Here is a 17073-nt window from a genome sequence, read left to right on the forward strand (position 1 = left end):
TAATGCACCCACGATGTTTCATTCTATTTTATTTTATAGATAAATTGTTGTTGGGAAGGCGGCGGCTTGTTTTCACTCAAATCAATTTTTCTTTTTCTTTTTTTATTTAATAATTAAAAAAATAGCTATTAATTTTTTTTAATATTTTAAAGACGTTTAAAACATATTTTAAAAAAATATAATTTACACTAAAGAGCATGCCTACCGGTCAAGTAGCAGTGCACTACTCTATCTTTATTGATTCTCTTATTGCTCTTATATTAATATAAATTAAGAATATATATAGACATATATATATATATATATATATATATATATATATATATATATATATGTATACACATGTGTGTGTGAACGAGAATGGGAGAATTTTAGGATATTTGAAATCATATTTTATCTTATCTCATCTCATTTTATCATATTTTTTTCTCTAATAATATTTAAATACAAATATTTTCAAAGTAAGCATTACAATTTTTCTAAATTAATCATTATAATTTTTTCAAATTTTTAAATAAAAAACTAAAATAATTAAACTTTTTCAAATATCAAAGTAAAAATAATATTAAAATATTATATTTTAATAATATTTTAACTTTATAATATTTTTATTTAATTTTTTCTTTTTTCTTTTTCTTAATAAATATTTAACTCAAATTATCTCACTACTATTCATAAACTATCCTGATACTATTCATAAAATTTCAATTTCATCTTATTCTTTAAGTATTCATTCAGACTACCTTTAGATACTAAAATGATCTCAAATGATCTACAAATAGTAATAAAAAAATAGTAAATAGTAATAAATAATAATAATAATAAAGTATTTATAAATAATAGTGAATTAATCTCATATTACTTCACTTACCATATATACATGTTTAGATGTGGTTTTGATAGTGAGTTGAGATAAGATGAATTGAAATGAAAGTTAAAAGTTGAATAAAAATTTGTTAGAATATTTTATTTAATATTATTATTGTTTTGAGATTTTAAATAATTAAATTATTTATTATATTCTTGATAAAAATTTAAAAAAAATATAATAATAAGATAAGATGACGTGATACTATATCTCTTGTATTATAGATAATTGGTTGCTTTTTGTGGTCACGCACTCCAATGATGTGTTGTAAGAGTAATTTTACATATAATTATAAAATACATAAATATCGTGTAATCGTTTTAAAAAAAAGTAAAATTTATTATTAAAAAATTAATTTTTTTATAAATTTTATGTTTTATTTTTTATTTTTAAAATAATTATATAATTTACCATTATAAATATCTTTTACAGTATGCGATCGGGGAAAAGTAAAATGGAAGGTGATTTAACGTAACCGTCACTGATTCATTATGCAAGTGGGTTGGATAAAGTCAAACAAGTGGACCTTTATGGGTTTTGCTTTTTTTTAAAAAAAATAAAGAAAGAAAACTATATATATTTTCTTGTCGTTTCTTATATTAAAAAAAATTAAAAATAAAATTGGTAGACGCAAACTTAGAAATTTAAAAAACAAAATTATAGAATTCATGAATGCAATAGAAGTTTAATATACATATATATTTATATGTATATATATTATATATATATATATATATCTATTATTATATATAACGAGTTTCCTTTTCCATTTTCAGTCTTTTTTATTTTTTTAAATCCAAGTGACATAATAGATCCGTCAGTGGATGTTTTCAATAAAAATATTTATAAAAGTAGTATTTTTCAAAAAGATGAGTAGTACTCATCATCTTAATTCTTATCGTCCTTTTATTATTTTATAATATGGTATTAGATGATTAAAGATTATTTATTATATTTTATTTATAAATTTATCATTTTTTTAATATCGTATCATAAAATAATAATAGAATTATCAAAATTAAAATAATAATTAGATTTTTTTAATTACAAAACACTCTTAACTGCATTTATAATTTATAAGGCAAACCCAACCCACCGAGTTTTAAACCAAATGAAGAAGAACAGAAAATCTAAACTCCTGGAAAGTCAAACAAGAAAAGTATGAAATGATATTTGCAGTCGTGGTTGTACAAGTGGCGTGCAGTCGCTTTGAAAAAAATAAATTAATATGGGATTCACATGAAAAAAAAATTAACTTTTTAATCGTGAATCCTACTCTTTTTTAAAATGATTACGCGACATTTACAATTCTAAAACTGTATATAGCATTGCCCGAAAATTAATATCCAGTAAGTCACATCAAATGATCAAACATTCAAAATCGGCTTCAAATGGAAGGGGAATAAGAGAATGGTAAACCTTTTTTCTGTTTGCTTTTAAGGATAAAACATAAAATTTTAGAAACTTTTAAAAGATTTTGTAGGATAAGATGATTTACTTTTAATATTATTATTATTATTTTAAATTATTAAAATAATATTACATCTTAAAATTCAAAATTCAGTTTCTTATTTACAAAACCGAACCCGAATTTCATTCATCAGTTTTCATCCCACTCGATTTCACCTGATTTCGATACTGTATATAGACATGACACACCCTGCCAAATGAGTAAAGGTTGTCCCCCCTTTAACCAACGCAGACCACGAAAAATAATAACACATAATTGGTAACTAAATAAAAATAAATAAGCAATTTATAATGTAGCCGCCCAGGTAAACAGTAGCAAGCCAGATAGGCAGGTACTTATGCACTCCCTTTCAACAGCATTTTTCATAATAAAAAATTCAGTTCCAATAAATAAAGTAGCTGTGGGTCCTACCATATTAAATATTATAAAAAATTAAATTAATATCATCTCATTTTTATAAATAAATATACACTTTATCTTATCTCATTTTATCTTTACATATCTCAATATTATTTATATATTTTTTAAAATATTTTATCTTATCTCATCCTTTTACTCTTTTTTTTCCTTTCACTTTCTTTTTTCCTTTTACTCTCTTTTTTATCATCTTTTTTTGAACTCTTAGCCTCACAATTATTTTTCAACTCATTCTCTCATTTTCTTGGGGTCTTTGTCTCACCCTCATCTTTTTTCTCGTTCAATTCTCTCTCTCTCTCTCTCTCTCTCTCTCTCTCTCTCTCTCTCTCTCTCTCCCCCCTTTTCGGCATCACTATTTTTTTTCAATCTCACTTTCACTCTTTATTTTTTGATCTTTATGAACTTGTGTTGGAATTAAATGAACATTATTTTTCTATCATTTTCAAAACTATATATGTTCCTTACCTCATTATGGATCACACTCCTATCATACTGCCACGGCCTTCCCAACAAAATATGACCAGTATGCATAGGCACTATATCACAAATTACCTCATCCTTATACTTCCAAATTGAAAAGGAAATTGACACTTGCTTATTTACTATAACCTCCTCGCAATCATTCAACCATTACAACTTATATGGTCTAAGGTGTTTTAAGGTAATTAAATTTAATTTCTCAACTACAGTAGTGCTAGCCAAATTAGTATAATTTTTTCCATCAATGATCATACTACATAGCTAAAAGTGTTCTCTCTCTGCTACTCTGTATCGTTTATCTTAATTTGTGTATTGAGAGCATGCTTAGCAATAAGAGACTCACTATGCTCTTCATTTTTATACTCATATTTAATACTAAGCTCATGCCTCTTCCTATCTCTCATACATTGTAGATTTCTACTCACTAAATCTCGTAAATCCATCATATTCTTCACTTTCCTTGATTACGTTCAAAGAATAATATGGTAGTTGTAACACAATTTTGGAGTGTTAATTCGATATAAAGACAAATTAAAATAATAGTAGAAAGAACAAAGAAATTAAAATTTAAGAAAACAAAAATCAAAGTAGTAATGTAAAACAAATCTTTTTTGAAAAGAAATAAACTGAAGAGCCAAAATGTAATAATGAAAAGGTTTTACTAGAATTAATAGCAATGAAGTATTGGGAATCCCTTACTTGAACTTGATAATTCTATCCATATTAGATTCATTGGATACTCAATTAGAAATCATAGCACCAGACTTTCTAATTGAAAAATATATCTTTATAACCAGTTTGTTCAAATATAATTCTTGAAAACTACTAGTCTTTTGAAAGCATGGATTGCTATCCTATTAGATTTAGATTCAAAGACGACAATATACTTAATAACAATACTGCAACAGATAATCACACCAATAAGATCAACAATTAGATCATAAACATCTTAACAATCCCATAAAGAAAGTATGACTAAATCTATGAAAAATATTGGTTATAAAATTATCCAAATATAAGGAAGACTAATAAATGATGATAAACAATAATTATATCAACAAGAAAATTTATTAAATGAATCCGATATAATTAAAATCATCATCATTCAAGCAAGTTTATCCCTAGCCTCACCAAATAATTAGTTTCACATTCGAAAGAAGAAAAATTCTTTTTCTAGAAGATGAGTTTATCTAAATTCTAGCATCCTCTCTCCCAAAAATCAGAAGAGCATTTTCTTTTCTACCCCTTGGCTCACTATTTTCCTCCATTTTCACGAGCGATCCCTAATATGGAAAGAAAATCATGTGCAAACTCAGTAGGTAATACTCCAGATTTTCACGTACGTATTGTAGGCTTTTTTTTTTTTCCTTAGTAAATGGCTGAATTAGAAAATATTTATTTCTAGAAAAAATGTAACCCATTGAGTTATCCTAACGCATCTTGAATCACCTTCATCGGATATCGATAGAGGATGATAAGACCATAATATTAACAAATACTAGGAGTGTAAAAAAAACCGATAAACCGGTAAACTGGATCGGACCAGATTAAATCAGTGGGATCTGTCCGAGATCGGTCCGGTCCCGAGTTTAGTTCAGTCCGGTATCGGTTTTATTTTTCTTAAAACCGGTCAAAATTGTTCCGGTTCTAATTTTTCTTTTTCTAAAACTGGACCGGACCGGTTTATATATATTTTTTAATTTTTTATATTGTATATAATATTTATATATAATATATAACTATATATAAATTAGTTTTGTATTATATGATAAATTACTAACTAATATAATATAAAATTTTAAAATCTTATATAATTTTGTTTATTGTATTAATAGTTATATTAATATTATATAATGCATATTAATAGTTATACTAATACTATGTTACTATATATTATAATATACTATAATATATTATTATATTATATTTTATAATATATCATTATAGCCTATAATACAATTATAATATATATTATAATATGCTACAATATATTATCACTATAGTATTATATACTATAATATACTATATTAAAATCGGTAAAATCGAAATACCAGTTTAAGAGTGTAACTGGTGCGTAATCGGTTTTAAAAAATACAAAACCAGTACATACCGGTTCGATCCTAAATTTTGTCTAAAACCAGACCAAACCGGACCCGTTACACCCCTAACAGATACTCAGAAAAGCTGCGGATTCTGAATATTTTTCATTAATTTTTTTTTCCTTCCTTTTTTATGACTCAAATTTCTTTGATTTTGAATATATGAAATTCTCATTTGATTGTTTTTTTCTTCCTTATTAGCCAGACTTCAACTTAATCATTTTTAAATTCATTCCTACAATAAAATCATTAAACATTGAATGAAAACTTAGACATTATGAAATTAAAATTTAATTTGAAATAACATAATCAAAATGCCTAAATAACACATAATCTAGCAATTAAATTGTAAAAGTAATATTTAGAGTACATTTTCGTGCACTCATCATCTCCCAATACCAAATTTAACCTTTCAAATTGTTATTGTATGGCATGCAACACAAAGAATGAATTGACCGTCACTCCCTTAAGTGATGAGTCACTCTTATGAGATATCATAATGCGCTGCACAAAAATAATATTAATGGTAAAAATCTCACACACTCTCATATGTGTTTACATTCAAATAATGGCACTCCACTCGTATTTCACGCTTAATTGACTTTTTCCCCATGATAGTCTCGCATTCTCTTACCTTTTATCTCAAGAGTTTTCTTACCCAAATTCTTTAAGAACTAATTGAACTAAATCAAGACAACCAATCTTGTATTATTCCAACCAGTAATTAAATCCAAGAATCAAGAACAAGAAATAAGGAAGGAATAAAATGACACAAAAGTCAAGGAATTCATACAAAAAAAAAAAGAATAATTATGAAACAATATAACAACTAAATGATGTAATAAGAGCAATGCAGCCCACTGAATATAAGGTTCAATCAACAAATTTATTTGCTTTTTTTTTTTTGTTGTAACAATGTAGCAACTTTTTTTTTTTTTTATAGGAAACATACTTCATTAACAATAAAGCTTACAAGGTATTAGAATCAGACCAAAGAACATTAGAAATTACACCAGGGTATGCACCCCACCATAAGCTAACATTCTGAACACTTAAGCCATATTTGGCAAGTAAATGAGCTGCTACATTGCAGTTTCTATAAGTATGTTGCACATCACAGATACTGAACCGAGACATCAAATCCTTTGCCTCACGAATGACATTGCCAAAAGTAGCCTTTGAAGGGCCTTGCTGATTGAACTCAATGACAACCAACTGAAAATCACTTTCAATAACCAGGTTATTAACCAGAAGAAAAGGCTCCATCTACATTTAGTTTGAAAACACCAGGAGGTGGAAGTTCCCATCTGTACTGATTTCTAATAATAGAAATAGGTTTATTTTTGAGCTCTTTGTACGATTTCTGCATTGCCAAAGCATTTCCCAGAATAGCATCAATACTCATTGCCTTATTCTCAAACATCTTCATATTTCTTCTATACCAGCCGCTCCAACATATTATGAAAAACAGATCAAGCATATCCTGTCTCTTATTTTGTTGCAGCCTCAGAATTACATCCAGGAACATATCATGTTCCTTCATAAGAATCATTGATGGGAAATAGAGAGACCAAACCTCTTTGATAGCTGGGCAGGAAAAAAGAGCATGAAGAGTATCCTCATTTTCAGCATGACAAAATACACAACCATCCTCTGTTAACATCTTCTTTTTCTTTAGATTTGACTTTGTGGGTAGGATTTCTTTGACAGCTTTCCAAGCAAAGATCCTCACCTTTACAGGAAGTTTCATGCTCCATATAGCTTTCCACATTTTCCTTAATAAATCAGCATTTGAGGATTCCCCATTCTGTCTACCTGGACTTAAATCTTTAAACAGTCTATAGGCACTTTTGACAGTATAAATACCAGTTGCTTCCTTCTTCCAGCAGATTAGATCCTTTCTATCTTGGCTGAGCACAATCTTTGTAATGTGAAGAGCTACTTCTGGTCTAAAGAGTGCAGTAATTTTACCCACATTCCACACTTTCTGATTGGCAATAAATAAAGAATTAACAGTTGCACTTTCATCCCCTATCAATTCTGCATTCCCATAATGAGAGGGACTGATATGTTGCCCAGCAATACTAGTAAAGCCAGGAACCCAAGAGTCTGTCCAAATCCTTACCTCCTTTCCCGAGCCAATTCTCCACTGACAACCCTCTTGTAGTTTGTGCTTTGTTCCCCAAATACCTCTCCATACAAAAGAGGGGTTATAACCCAATGCAGCATCTAAGAAGTGTTTTTTAGGAAAATATCGAGCTTTGAAGATCTTATGGAGTAAAGATTCAGTGTTCTGCATAATCCTCCAACCATTTTTTGCTAGAAGAGCATCATTAAACACTCTCAAGTCTTTAAAGCCCATCCCTCCATTTTGTTTTGTATTACACATCTTTGACCAGCTCATCCAATGTATTTTATGTTCTTCCTTCTTTTGGCCCCACCAGAATTTTGCCATTAATTTTTCTAGCTCTGCACACAGAGAGGAAGGTAGTTTAAAAAAATTCATGGATAGACAAGGCCACAGCCTTTATTAAAATTTCTTTCCCTCCAACCGAAAGCATCTTCTCCTTCCATCCTTGCAGTTTTTTCCACACTTTATGTTTTATATCAGAAAAAGCTCTATACTTTGCCCTCCCAACCAAAGGTGGAAGCCCCAAGTACTTCTCAAATTGTTGGTTGTGCTGCACTTCCCAAAGATCCAAAATATTTTGCCTTGTATCAGGTTTTACATTTGTACTAAAAACAATGCCAGTTTTGCCTCTGTTAATCTTTTGACCCAAAGACTACTCATAACAGTGCAATAAATGTTGAATCCTTTGATTTTCATACACATTTGCCTTACAGAACAAGATGCTATCATCAGCAAAAAGTAAATGGGATAGTCTAGGAGCTCCTCTGCAGATTCTAACAGGTGTGATCTTACCATGCTCTTCAGCCTTCTTAAGTAGAGATATCAATCCCTCAGTGCAAAGTAAGAACAAATAGGGAGATAATGGGTCCCCTTGACGAAGCCCTCTTGATGGAATTATAGGACCTTTAGGCTCACCATTGATTAAAACTGAGAAAGAGACAGATTTTACACACTTCATACACACTTCATCACAAGAGAAATCCATCGTGTATTAAAGCCCATTTTTATCATGACTTTTTCAATAAAAGGTCATTCCACTCTATCAAAAGCCTTACTCATATCTAACTTAATGGACATATAGCCCTCTTTTCCTTTTCTCTTCCGTCTCAAAAAATGCATAACTTCATAGGCTACCAGAATATTATCAGAGACAATTCTACCAGGGACAAAAGTGCATTGAGAGGTAGATATAACTGCATCAAGCACCTTTTTAAGTCTATTAGCAAGGACTTTGGATATTAACTTGTATACCACATTACATAGGCTAATAGGCCTAAAATCAGAAATCACTAGAAGTGGACCGGTTACACCACTAGAAGTGATTGAGATATATTCAATTAATTCAAACAAGAAAAAAGAAAAAGAAATCAATCATCAAGAACAAGATAGAGAACAAATAATCTTTGATACACCTTCATGACCACAAACGCACTTGCGTTGGAAAAAGGCACTTGCGACGAAGAAATCAAGCAATATTTGTTCTCTATCTTGTTCTTCATGATTGATTTCCTTTTCTGTTTTTCTTGTTTGAATTAATTGAATATATCTCGATCACTTCTAGTGGTGTAACCGGTCCGGTTCGGTCTAGTTTTGGGCAAAATTTAGGACTAAACCGGTATGCATCGATTTTGCATTTTTCAAAACCGATTACATATCGATTACCCTCCTAAACTGGTACTCCAGTTTTACCGGTTTCCGGTCTGGTTAGGTCCAGTTTTTCGGTTTTAATGTACTATATTATATAATATATATAATATAGTATATAATACTATAGTGATAATATATTGTAGTATATTATAATATATATTATAATTATATTAGAGACTATAATGTATATATCCTTTATATACATTATAAAAGATATATAATATAATTATATATTATAGTATATTATAATATATAGTGATATTGTATTAGTATAACTATTAATACAAGAAACAAAATGATATAAGATTTTAAAATTTAATATTATATTAATTAGTAATTTATCATATAATACAAAACTATTTTATATATAGTTATATATTAATTAAATATATATATATATATAAACCAGTCTGGTCCGGTCTTAGAAAAATAAAAATCGGAACCGGACCGATTTTGACCGGTTTTTAAAAAAATAAAATGGATAACAGACCAAATCAAACTTGGGACCAGACCAATCCCACCAACCGGTGCGGTCTGGTTTACTGATTTATCGATTTCTTTTTACACCCCTAATTGCTTCTTTTTAGTTTTATGTGATTCTTTAATATAGAATACTAACTTAACATGGTTCGACCAAAAGATCCATTTTGGAAGTATGCAGATGATTTGAATAATGGTTGTCATTTTTTCTGTAAATTTTGTCATGGTGAATTTGCGGGAGGTATTTTAGGCTTAAATGACATTTGTCTGGTTGTAAGTGCCACGATGTTAAAGTTTGTGAAAAAGTGCCACAAGATGTTCAATTAAAAGTGCAACAAGCACTTGAAACTCCAAATAAGAAAGATAGACAAGTTGAGGATGAAAATTGCTTAGTTCCAGCTTCATCACCTGGTGGCCCGAATCTATGTATGGAAAATGATAACGTTTTGATGGGTCAAAATGACAACAACAACGACTTGTTTGGATTGAATCGTGTGCCAATTTCAAGCATCGAAAAGGATAGGTGTCAAGTACTGGATAAACAATTGGCCGAGTTGTTCTTCTCACGTGAACAAGGAATCAAGTCTTTTGCAACGCTCAAAATTGTTGCAAAAAGGTTAATAATCGTTACATTTAATCTATTGCAGCGATTTTAACTTCGCCGCACATTTGCCGATATAAAGGCGACGCTTTTGATCAAGGCACAAACTCATCACTTTCCATGGAGAAGAATTTGGAGAAATAAGGCACCTCCTAGGGTGGCATTCTTTGCTTGGACAACTTCTTTGGGAAAGATCTTGACGATGGATAATTTACGAAAACGCGAGGTGATAGCAGTGGACTGGTGCTATATGTGCAAACAATGTGATGAGACTCTGGAGCATCCTCTACTACATTGTGAGGTTGCTAGAACACCATGGGTCAAGGTATTTAGACAGGTAGAGCTAGCCTAGGTTATGCTTGCAACAGTGGTTGAACTTCTGGCATGTTGGACGAATTTGGGTGGTATTCCACAAATTTCAGCTATGTGGAAGATGATTCCTTCATGTATTGTTTGGTGCATATGGTAGGAAATAAATGACAAGACATTTGAAGACGGAGCGTTCATTGGAGGAGATTAGATTACTTTTTATTAGAACCTTGTTTTTTTGGGCCAAAGTTGTAGATTTTAAAGGTCTCGATTTTCATGATTTTCTTATTTCAATCTCCTTCCTAAATAGGTGTTATCTCTTGCGTACTCCCTTGTGTACTTGGGTTATGCCTATTCGTATTAATATAATATTAATGTTTACCTATAAAAAAAAAATGATTGGGCAAATCTCACCTTTGTCTGGCTATGGTGGATTTTTTTGAATTCATATTCGGATTTTCCTATGTCCCCCATCTTGGGATGAGCATTATTCAGCCTTGAATGAAAGGAGGCTACCTTGACAATGCTCGAACCACTTTCCATTATGATATCAACTCGAGAGGGCAACTTTAGTTAAAGCTGTAGTGGATTCCAAGTATGGCTGTGCTTGGGAGAGTGGTGCTCTAATGAGGTAAACAGACTACATGGGGTAGGGTTGGGGAAGAATATTAGAAAAGGATTGGCAGTCTTTATTATATGCACTAGACCTGATTTGGGCAATGCCATTTGGACCAGATTTTAGCATGACCTTTGGTGTGGTGAGAGAGCTCACATGGAAGCTTTTCTAGAAGTATACAAGATTGTGAGAATGCAGGATTATTCGATGGCTGATTTAATTCTACTTTTCAATGGCTCCCCTCAGTGGAATGTCAGTTTTTTCTAAGCTGCTCAAAACTGGGAAGTTGGTGCTTTCTATCTATTGTACTATATGAAAATAAGCGCTAGAGGTTTAGATAAAAAATTTTGGTGTCCATCTGAGAGAGTAGAGTTAATCATCCACTCATTCTACCAGCCCCTAACTATTCAGGACACAAATTCCTTTCCTTGAAGAAAATGTGGAAGACTGAGGCGTCCTTAAACATAACTTTCTTCATTCAGACAGCTTCTTTAAGGAAGATTTGCACCACGGATGACCTATGAACGACAATATCAATTTCGAACAGCTAGATCGTGCCATATTGTCTGATGGGCGTAGTGTATCAATAATTTCATATAGCCAAAGGGGAAGGCGGAAAGCGGAAAGTTTCCGCACACCATTTTCAGATAGTTTGAATGACTATGAGTGTTTAATAGGAACTGTACAGACGTGTAAGTTTTATGACAAACCACATATAGCTGGTTGAACTAGGCAACTGCCTTTGTGCTTCAATTTTTCAGTAGGAAATTTTTGTCAAACATTTATTGTGTTGTAGGGTACTTAGTGCTTAGGGGTTTCTCTACAAGAAGAAATATCTTGAAGACAAAATTCGAGATCACTTTGGTTGAAGAAATGGGATAAATTGTGATACTCCATATGATAAGGATAAAGTTAGATAATGTATGAGATCTCACATTGCTTGGGAATGAGAAGTTTTTGCTCTTTATAAGGTTCCAATGGAGTTCTAATTGTATCATTGACTAGTCCTTTTAGAATATAGGCCATATGGTTTGGACCTTTTATCGGGGTGTTACAAATGGTATTAGAGCCTTTCCCAATAAAAAATGTGGGACTTAAGCCATGCCACCTATAATGGGCTGGCTCGATGTGGACATCGAGAATTTAAAGGGAAAGATTGTAATACCTCATATGATAAGGATAATGGTATGAGCTGGCTCTAAGATTCCAATTAGACTCCAATTGTATCATTAATTAATCATTTTGGAATATAGGTCTTGTGATTTGGGTTTTCTATTGGGGTGTTAGATAAAAACATCGATTATTTCCACTAGGTGGCTAACTCGCATGGGAAGTTGACGTTTTTTGGAGTTTTGTGATTAGTGTACTCTATCTGTATGATTTTTTTTTTTGTTTTTTCTTTGGGGGGGTGGAGAGGGGGGGAGCTGAAGACGATCTTTTGGCACCCTTTTAAGAAAGGGAAGTTCATAGTCTTCATTGTGATATTGCTACTGTAGCAGTAAAGCCACTTTTATGGACTTTTATGGGTCAAAAATGGTGGCTAGTTGAGCTTGCGTTCACATTTGTTTCCGCCATCTTCCACCGCTAAAGCCACCTTTATGGGTCAAAAATAGTGGCTAGTTGACAACCTACATTAAGCTTACGTTCACATTTGCTTCCGCCATCTTCCACTGCCAAAGCCACATTTATGGGTCAAAAATGGTGGCTAGTTGACAACCTACATCAAGCTTGCATTCACATTTGCTTCCGCTATCTTCCACCGCCAAAGCCACCTTTATGGGTCAAAAATGGTGGCTAGTTGACAACCTACATCAAGCTTGCGATCACATTTGCTTTCGCCATCTTCCACCTCCTTTAACTCCTATAAATACATGTTTTTGCTTTTAGAAATCTATCCCACTTTGAAAGAAAAATTTAGAGAAAGAGAGAGAGTTTTAGAGAGAAAAATAGTGAGGTTTCTCCTATATATTGTCTCTCCTTTTATAAGAAAGAGTGAGTTTTCTCCTTTTATAAGAGAGGATATTGTCAATTGTGCTCTCATTATTTAAGAGAGAAATTCTTGTAATCCTTTTGCTATAAGTGAAATTCTTCTACAATTGGAGTTCCTTATTATTTCTTTTATTCTTTCTCATTTCTACTTCAGTTGTAATTGTATGCCCTGTACCACAAGCGCCTAACAGTGGTATCAGAGCATCAGGTTTATAGCCGGTTTTCGTGCTACAGTTAAATCCAGTTAGTGGAAAGGAGGCATCTTCAATAATGGCGACGAAGTACGAAATAGATAAGTTCAATGGGAGTAATTTCTCATTGTGGAAAATGAGAATAAAAGCAATTTTGATGAAAGATAATTGCTTGACGGCAATTGGAGATAGGCCCGATGAGATCACTGACGACGGCAAGTGGAACGAGATGGATGGCAATACTATTGCTAATCTGCACCTAGCACTAGTTGATGGAGTATTGTCAAGTGTGGCGGAGAAAAAGACAGCAAAAGAGATATGGGATACTCTGACAAAATTGTACGAGACCAAATCACTACACAACAAAATTTTCTTGAGAAGAAAACTCTACACCCTTCGGATGATGGAGTCAACTATGGTGACAGACCACATCAACACCCTCAACACTTTATTTTCACAGCTCACAGCAATGGGGCATAACATAGAGATGGGTGAACGTGCTGAAATTCTACTTCAAAGTCTACCTGATTCGTATGATCAACTCATCATCAACTTAACCAACAACATTGAAGTTCTAGTATTCGATGATATTGCAGCTGCGGTTCTTGAAGAAGAAAGTCGGTGCAAAAGTAAAGAAGATAGACCAGGAGGCTTACAGCAAGCCGAAACTTTGGTAATAAAGAGAGGGAGATCAACGGAACGTGGCCCCAGTGGGAATCAAAATCAGAGTAGATCAAAATTCAGAAGTAAGAAGAATGTCAAGTGTCATCACTGTGGCAAGAAAGGGCACTACAAAAGGGAGTATTGGCATCTCAAGAAGAACGAAGAAGCCAAAGGAAAAGGCCCTGAGTTGTCAAAAGCTCAGGGTTGTGTAGCAAGCACCTCAGATGATGGTGAAATTTTATACAGTGAGGCAACAATAGTTACTAAAGGTAGAAGAAGATTTGCTGATGTCTGGCTTATTGACTCAGGAGCAACATGGCATATGACTCCCCGGAGAGAATGGTTCTATCAATATGAACCTATCTCAGGAGGATCTGTGTTCATGGGAGACGATCATGCCTTGGAGATTGCTGGTATTGGTACCATCAAATTGAAGATGTGTGACAGTACAGTTCGCACCATTCAGGAGGTACGACATGTGAAAGGCCTGAAGAAAAATCTATTGTCTTTAGGACAATTAGATAATAGTGGGTGTAAAACCCATATTCAAGATGGGATCATGAAAATAGTTAAAGGCGCGCTTGTAATGATGAAAGCGAGAAAGATAGCTGCAAATTTGTACATGCTTAAAGGAGAAACACAACAAGAAGGAGAAGCATCCACTGCGTTGGCAAGTTCAGCAGAAGAATTAACAATGATGTGGCACCGTAAGCTTGGCCACATGTCAGAACGAGGTTTGAAGATTCTTGCTGAACAAAAGCTTCTTCCAGGGCTCAAAAAGGTTTCATTACCCTTTTGTGAGCATTGTGTTACTAGTAAGCAGCATAGATTGAAATTCAGTAGTTCCTCTGCTAGAAGTAAAGCTATCTTATAACTAATCCATTCTGATATTTGGCAAGCACCAGTTTTGTCCCTAAGAGGAGCAAAATACTTTGTGTCATTTATTGACGATTACTCCAGGAGATGTTGGGTGTATCCAATAAAAAATAAAGCAGATGTATTTCCAGTTTTCAAAATATTCAAAGCGCGGGTTGAGCTTGAATCTGAAAAGAAGATTAAATGTTTAAGGACAGACAATGGAGGAGAATATACTGGTATTGAATTTGATAGCTTCTGTCAACAAGAATGTATCAAAAGGCAGCTCACGGTGGCATACACTCCACAACAAAATGGAGTAGCAGAGCGGATGAACAGAACCTTATTAGAATGAACAAGAGCGATGTTGAGAACTGCAGGAATGGCCAAATCATTTTGGGCAAAAGCAGTCAAGACTGTCTGTTATGTGATCAATCGGTCACCATCAACCGCAATTGATCTGAAAACGCCGATGGAGATGTGGACTGATAAGCCAGCTAATTATTCTCACTTACATACATTTGGAAGTCCAGTTTATGTTATGTACAACGCCCAAGAAACATCAAAGCTAGATCCAAAATCTAGAAAATGTATTTTCTTAGGGTATGCTGATGGAGTCAAAGAGTATCGCCTGTGGGATCCCACTGCCCGCAAGGTGCTAATCAGCAGGGATGTTGTATTTGTAGAAGATAAGGTACAAGAAAAAGAAAATGATAGCGCTTCAAAAGAGAAACCAGAGACTACTACAGTTCAAATTGAAGAAAGACAAAAATTAGAAGTTCCAGATTCTTCTGAAGTAATATCAGAGCACGAAGTACAAGAACAAGCTGAGTGTGCAATTCCACAAGTTCGACGGTCAACTCGGGAGAGAAGAAAACCAACTTGGCACTCAGAGTACATCATGGAGGGAAATGTCACATACTGTTTACTAACAGAAGATGGAGAACCGTCAAATTTCCATGAGTCTACAAATAGCCAAGAAGCTTCTCTGTGGATGGTTGCAATGCAAGAAGAAATTGAAACTCTCCATAAAAACAAAACATGAGATCTTGTACCACTACCACAAGGAAGAAAGGTCATCGGAAACAAATGGGTTTACAAGATCAAACGAAATGGCAATGACCAAGTGGAGCGGTATCGTGCTAGATTGGTGGTGAAAGGATTCGCTCAGAAAGAAGGCATAGACTTCAACGAAATATTCTCTCCTGTTGTTAGACTCTCAACGGTTCGAGCAGTCCTTGCGATGTGTGCTACATTTGACTTGTACTTAGAACAACTGGACATGAAAACTGCATTTCTTCATGGAGAAATTGAAGAAGAAATTTACATGCTCCAACCAGAAGGTTTTGAAGAAAAAGAAAAAGAGAACTTGGTTTGCAGGTTGAACAAATCTCTATACGGTCTCAAATAAGCGCCGAGATGTTGGTATAAGAGATTTGATTCCTTTATCATGAGCCTTGGATACAATAGACATAGTTTAGATCCTTGTGTTTACTACAAGAGATTTGGTGATGGTAATTTTATTATTCTGTTGTTGTATGTTGACGACATGTTGGTAGCAGGCCCCAACAAAGATCGTATTACAGACTTAAAGGCACAGTTGGCTAGGGAGTTTGAAATGAAGGACTTGAGACCAGCAAACAAGATTCTAGGGATGCAAATTTACCGAGACAGAAATAATAGGAAGATATGGCTTTCTCAGAAAAATTATTTGAAGAAAATCTTACGACGCTTCAACATGCAAGATTGTAAGCCAATTTCTACCCCTCTTCCTATTAATTTCAAGTTATCCTCAAGTATGAGTCCTAGCAATGAAGCAGAGAGAATGGAAATGTCTCGAGTACTGTATGCATCAGCAGTGGGTAGCTTAATGTTCGCTATGATTTGTACAAGACCAGACATTGCACAATCAGTGGGAGTGGTTAGTCGATACATGGCAAATCCTGGTAAAGAGCATTGGAGTGCTGTAAAGAGGATCCTGAGATATGTCAAGGGTACCTCAAATGTCGCATTATGTTATGAAGGATCAGACTTTACTGTCAGAGGCTATGTTGATTCAGATTATGCAGGTGATCTTGACAAGAGCAAGTCCACCTCAGGTTATGTGTTTACTCTTGCTGGAGGAGCTGTAAGCTGGGTTTCAAAATTGCAGTCTATCGTGGCTACTTCTACAACGGAGGCAGAATATGTCGCAGCTACACAAGCTAACAAAGAGGCAATATGGTTGCAAATGCTATTGGAAGAGCTCAGACACGT

The 17073-nt window shown here is 33.3% G+C and overlaps 1 pseudogene; it reads left to right on the forward strand.

Annotated features, from left to right (window-relative positions):
• The first annotated feature begins 10396 nt into the window (after positions 1 to 10396).
• The window catches only part of LOC122301668, a 32169-nt pseudogene continuing 25492 nt past the window's right edge, over positions 10397 to 17073 (forward strand).

Source organism: Carya illinoinensis, chromosome 2 (assembly GCF_018687715.1).
Source record: "Carya illinoinensis cultivar Pawnee chromosome 2, C.illinoinensisPawnee_v1, whole genome shotgun sequence".
NCBI classification, from domain to species: domain Eukaryota; kingdom Viridiplantae; phylum Streptophyta; class Magnoliopsida; order Fagales; family Juglandaceae; genus Carya; species Carya illinoinensis.